Genomic DNA, 6,272 nt, shown 5'->3' with positions numbered 1-6,272 from the left:
TATGTATTGCAAAATTATTACCACTGTAGAGTTAATAATACCTCTGTCACATCACATAATTACCATTTCTTCTTTGTGGTGAAAACATTTAGAACTTACTCTCTTAGCAACTTTCAAGTATATAACACAGTATTGTTGACTATAATCACTCTTCTGTGCATTAGATCCACAGAACCTACTCATCCATCTTCTAACTAGAAGTTTGGACCCTTTAACCAACATCTCCCCATTTTCCCGACTCCCAGCCCCCAGTAGCCACTCCTCTACTCTCTGTTTTCTGTGAGTTCAACTTTCAAAAATTCCACATGTAAGTGAGACCACAAGAGTATTTGTCTTTCTCTGTCTGGTTTATTATAATATAGGTATGCATGTATAGTAATGTACATACAGTCACATCTTTTTCCATTCATGCACTGATGGACACTTAGGTCGTTTCTGTGCCTTAGCTCTTGTGAATGACGCTGCAGTGAACCCAGGGGTGCATATATCAGGAGCCAGGGAATGCAGGTGGCCTCGAGAAATGACAACAACCTCTGTCTGAGAGCCAGTAAAGACACTGGAACCTCAGTCCTAGTGCTGCAAGGAACTTAATTCTGCCAATGACCTGAATGAGCCTGGAAGCAGATTCTCCCCCAGAGCCTCCGGATCAGAGCCCAGCCTGGCCAACACCTTGATTTTGGCACTGTGAGCCCATGAGCAGAGAATCCACCTGTGCCCACTTGGGCTTCTGCCCAAACTGCGAGATGACAAATGGGTGTTATTTTAAGCCACTAAGGTTGTGATAATTTGTTACAACAGCAATGGGAAACTAATACACTGGGTAGCTATTCATCACTGAGTGATCAGGGACCCTGAAATATTTGTGACAAGAGAGCTTTCTTCCACCCAAGAATCAGGCCCACTTTGAGAGATCTGACCTCCTGGCTTCCCAGGGATGTCAAACTGATGCTTTGAACTATTATTAAAACACCACTTTCTTTTGATTCCCTTGGTGCCAGAAATTTAAATGAACCAAAATAATGGAGGTTGTCCTGATATCTTTTTTCAGGTTGTGGGGGAAACATTTTAGAGACCTTTCCCTCCACATGGGCTGGGCTCGGCTTAACTAATGGTCTGATTTTCTGTTAAGCTTCAGGGGAAGTGAGAAATGCCTGCTTTCATAGAATTAGTAAATGCCACCAAAACTAAAGGTCAAGCTACGTTGACATTAAATACAGTATTTCCAGTGGGACAATGCAGGTGCTTGAAAGAGCGGATCCCACAAGCCCCTGCCATGCCTATCCTTCTGAGCTTGTTTTCAGTGTTAATGGAATCCAGTTAAACTCTTTGTCAGTCCCCGGCCTTTCCCACCTGCGACCTATATTAGCCACAATAAGTCTGTTTTCACAGACAAAGCCCCCTTGGGGACCAAAGTGGAGAAAGGCAGTGTGCGGGTTCCATGCTGCAGATGGTACATTCGCTCATGCTGGCTTCTCGGGGGCCCCCAGCCCTGCCAGCTTGCAGCATCACCATGAGCTGGAACTTGTTTATGCTTTCATGTGGCTTTGGAGGACCGAGAAACAAAGGAGGATGGACACAGGACAGATTGCAGCTGAGCTGAGTTTGCACAGGAAACTGAAGCTTGGCATACGGGCCTGGTAACCTGGGAGCTTGAAGAAGCAAAGGAAGGCAGGCATGTAGGGGGACGATGCACAGACTTTCGAACCAGGCTGTTGTAGGTGTGAATCCCAGCTCTACCATTTATTAGCTGTGTATCCTTAGGTATGGTTTTGACATTTCTGAGCCTCAGTTCCATCATCTGTAAAATGGAGATAGTATTAGATTAAAATATAAGATCAATGAAGTAACGTGCCCTCACCCTGCTTAATTTTTATCCATGGCACTGACCACCATTTGACGTCTTACATGTTTATTGTTTAACATCTTCTCCCCATCCACCAGAACGTAAGCCCCTGCATCCGTGGTGCCAAGAGGCAAAGAGAGACAGGAGAGCCTCGTGGTTAGGAGCAAAGGCTCCAGATCCAGATTGCTGGGATCTGATACAGACCTGCAAAACACAAGCTGTGTGAACCTAAGAAAATCATTTATCTCCTCAGTGCCTCAGTGTTCTCCTATGTAAAATGGGGATAATAATAGAACCTCCCTCAAAGGGTTATCTCAAGGATTAAGGAGCTAATTCCTGAAAAGTGCTTAGAAGAGTGCCTAAGGCACAGGAAGTACTCGATAAATGTTAGCTAACAATAATAGTAACGATTATCAATAATAATAATAATACCTGGCATATTGTAAGCAATGCATCAGGACTAGCTGAATGAATGGTAAATATTTACAAAGCTCTTGGAACTATGCCTAGCGCATAGTTATTGAGCGCACAAGCCCTCAATAAATGATAACTCTACACAGTGGTGTGCAGGTATATTGACAACTGGTTCTGAGGGCAGGAGGCTGACGTGGGGTGTTTGCTGGTGTGAGCTACCAGCCTGATGCCACTGAGCAGTTAAGGAGAGATGTCCAGTGGCGCCCTGTTATAGACTATTTCTACCATATAGATGAGGACACAGACAATAGTAAAATAATTAGAAAATGATGAATTTTTATGTATTTATCACCTTTGCTTTAATATAACTTAATTGTAAGTTTATATAATGCAATTTTCCTAATTGCTGAGTTCATTTATTTTCAGTAACAGGTTGTCCAGTTTGCTGAAAATTGAACAGTTGGCTCCTCAGAGCTACTACAAGCTAACTCCAACACGCAACTGGCTGGATGCATGCTACTCTTCCAACCACCAATAGATGCCCTTTCTGTGCCTCTGAACAAATAAATAAAGAATAGCATAAGCGCATGTGCAGCCATCTGAGGCAGACCTCTCTCCCAGGCAAAGCATGGAGTAGGATCCCCAAGAGGAAATAAACTGATCCAACTTGCAAACACTTGGCCAAACCAGGTGAAACAGCTCAAGTCCTAGGCCATTCCCCTTGAAGGAACAGCCTAGACTCCCTGACTGTGCTAGAATTCCATTGTCTTCAATACTGCTGGAAATAAAGGAGTCATTAGCTTAACCTTGGGTATCTCTGGATCACATGGCCATTTAGAAGATGAAATTTCAGGGGTTTGTCTGGAGACATGAGTGGGGAGGATAATTGGGAGCGTCACCAATGTTGGTAATCATTGTTACAGCTTGATATGAGCCCTGGTCAGCTTCCTCTCCCCCCTCTTCTCTATGTTCAGGAAAAGAAAGGTATGAGATCCAGAGAAAACTCAGTCTAGCCTGGTAATCTTTTTTTGCTCCACAGATGACAATCCCCAAATAAGTTCCTCAGTTCCCCTGGGCCATTTCTTGGAGCGGGCGCATTGAGGTCTTGCACATGTCCTGTTATTCGGGGGACCCATAATCTTGATTCTCTGGGACTTTCCCAGTTTCAGCATTGCAAATCCAGAGCCTCAGGAAACCCCCTAGTCCTGAGCAAACCAGGCCAGTTTCTCACCCTAGCTCTTGGCCCCTTAGGCCCAGATTCCTGTAGCTTTCAGTCTTCCAGGAGGGTCTCAGACAATGATTCCAGAGGGTCCTTCAGATAAAGGCTGTGGAACAGAAGCATGCAAAGACCCAAGAGGCCAGGAATTAAAAGTGAGAGCATCTCAGTTTGGGCTGCTGTAACAGCCTATCACAGACTGGGTGGCTTAAACAATAAACGTTTATTTCTCATAATTCTGGAAGCTGAAAGTCCAAGAACAAGGCACCAACAGGTCTGGTGTCTAGTTGAGAACCTGCTTCCTGATTTGCAGATGGCCCTCTTCTTGTGGTATCCTCACATGGAAGAGAACAGAGAGAGACAAAGCAAGTTCTCTCCTGTTTCTCCTTATAGGGGCACTAATCTCATTCATGAGGGCTCTACCTTCATGGCCTTATTACCTTCCAAAGGCACTGCCTCCTACTTCCATCACCTTGTGGGCTTAGGATCTAAACATACGAATTTGAGGGGCACATACACATTTAGTTCATGACAGAGACATTGCTGCAAATCCTCATCACGACCAGTGGATGCCCTGAAGTGGCCCACAAAAGTTGACAGTGGGACCGTGGAATAGAAAAGGGCATTTCCAACTGGACAGAAGCACAGCCTCGCTGTGCCCTTGCTGCCTCTCTTCCCATTTGGCTCAGTCCTGCCCATGAAAGAGGCAATCTGGCATATTCGGAGCAGAGAAGAAATGCCTTTGTTTGGAGCCATGGCACTCAGGATGCCTCCAGGGACTCTCCCACCCGGACCACGTAGAGACTGAAAGAGATTGAAGACAAACACTCACCTGAATCAGGAAGAGGAGCCAGTAGAGTTTGAGGTGATTTTCTACCCCCCACTAGAGAGCAGACAAAACAAGTGGTCTTCCAAAGGAACAGAGGCAAACCCCAAGCACTGGCCTCCAGAGCAACTGTTTTCTGAAACAACTCCTCCATCACTGCAGGCCTTGTCTTCATTCTCTACAGCCCACAGGCCCCCATAAGTCTCCCTCACTTCTCTTCCTTAGGCTCCCCTCAAGAGCCCAAAAGCCACAGAAACTCCCTCCCTTTGCTCCTGGCTCATCATGAGCTACTTACTCAACCAGTGCCTCAGAGGCAAAGTCCTCCAAAAAACTTTTGGTGTAAGATTTTATCACTATGGTTTTCATTTCTAAAAATCCTGTTTGGCTCCTTTTTAAAGCCATCTATTCTTTTTCATTCTGACCACTTGTCTTATGGTTCCTATTTCTCCTGCCAGCCAAGTATGGTATGTAATCAAGGTGTGGTGGAGGGGACGGGCCCTTGCCAAGTCATTGATCTGGAATTGATCATCAACCGACACAACTGGTTTTCGGAAAGGACAAAAGCAGAAATACAGACAAAACATTAATTATGAAGGTGAAGGGAAATAGAAAGATATTTCTCTTTCCTGTAGTCATCCAGGTTAGTGGGTGGTTCGGATCCATCCATCCAGCCAGCAGTCATCGAAGAACCAAGATTCCTTCTATCCTACTTTAAGTCATTCCTAAGGCGTTGTCCTCTTGGGCATGGTTGAAGCTGTGGCACATCTCAGTTGCAGCCACGTGAAAGGGAAGGAGGAATAGAGGAGAAATCCTTACTGTCGTCAGGTGCCAGCCAGGATGTGGCACCCACTTCTGCTCACATTCCACTGGAGGGAACTGAGCAAGCCACATGGCCACACCTAACTACTTGAGAGGCTGGGAAACGTAGGGTATCGGGGCCGCCATATGCTGGGCTCTAAGTCCATCACTCTGGAGGAAGGTGGCCATGGATTTGGTCAAATAGCTTCAGTCTCCGTTGTAGTGGGTCAGAGCTAAGTACCGTAGTGGGTCTGCTGTTTCAAATCTGGCTCCACCATTTCCTAACTGCATGGCCTTAGCTAACCAATACGTGCCTCAGTTTCCTCTTCTCTACCATGTGCACAGTGTTAGTCTCCGATTCAGTGGAAGGGGTGAAAGGTACCACATGGAAAGTGCTTACAACAGTGCTTGGCATAGAGGAAATACTCAGAATTGTCGTAATCTGAAAGATTCATATTTCATAGTCTTTTCAACATTATTTGATTTTCTCTACTTTTTAGGGTATTAATTTTATTATTTCCTGCCTTGAGCACTTCTTCTTCATGAAACTTGTTTCCTGGTGTGGACCTGTGATTTTTTTTTTTTTTTTAAGCTTACCAGCAGCAGAGATCATTCTTTTGAAACTTCATATGCCCAGGATTGTGGATTCATCCTTAGAGAGGTATATATTGGCCGGATCAGTTATCATTTCCATTTCCCAAATTGGCAAACTGGCATACTGCACTATCCAGGTAATTTTGACTGAATATTCAAGCATGATCCTTACTTAGAATTGTGATTTCTCTAAGGTGACACTATTTCTGCAGAGGGTCTCAAACAGATGGCAAGCTCGCCAGACCATCAGAGTTTTTCTGGTGTCCCCTTCAAGGAAGGGACAGCCTTTGAGGTTCCCAGTTAGATGCAGGGGGTTCCCTTTCAACTCCTCACCTTGCACAAGCCTGAGGACTCATTTCCTGTTTCCAGGTGGGCAATAAAATCCCCACCTGGCCCTGAAGGCTTTTATCTGTGTCCTCTCCCCTCTGCTCTCCCCCACTCTGCTCTCTCCCCTCTGCCCTCCCCCCTCTGCTCTCTCCCCTCTGCTCTCTCCCCTCTGCCCTCCCCCCTCTGCTCTCTCCCCTCTGCCCTCCCCCACTCTGCTCTCTCCCCTCTACCCTCCCCCACTCTGCTCTCTCCCC

The sequence above is a fragment of the Callorhinus ursinus genome, unplaced genomic scaffold (genome assembly GCF_003265705.2).
Source record: "Callorhinus ursinus isolate GAN/ISIS: 27379988/994484 unplaced genomic scaffold, GSC_fseal_2.0 scaffold54, whole genome shotgun sequence".
Taxonomy (NCBI): domain Eukaryota; kingdom Metazoa; phylum Chordata; class Mammalia; order Carnivora; family Otariidae; genus Callorhinus; species Callorhinus ursinus.
Note: the sequence above shows the minus strand (reverse complement) of the source record.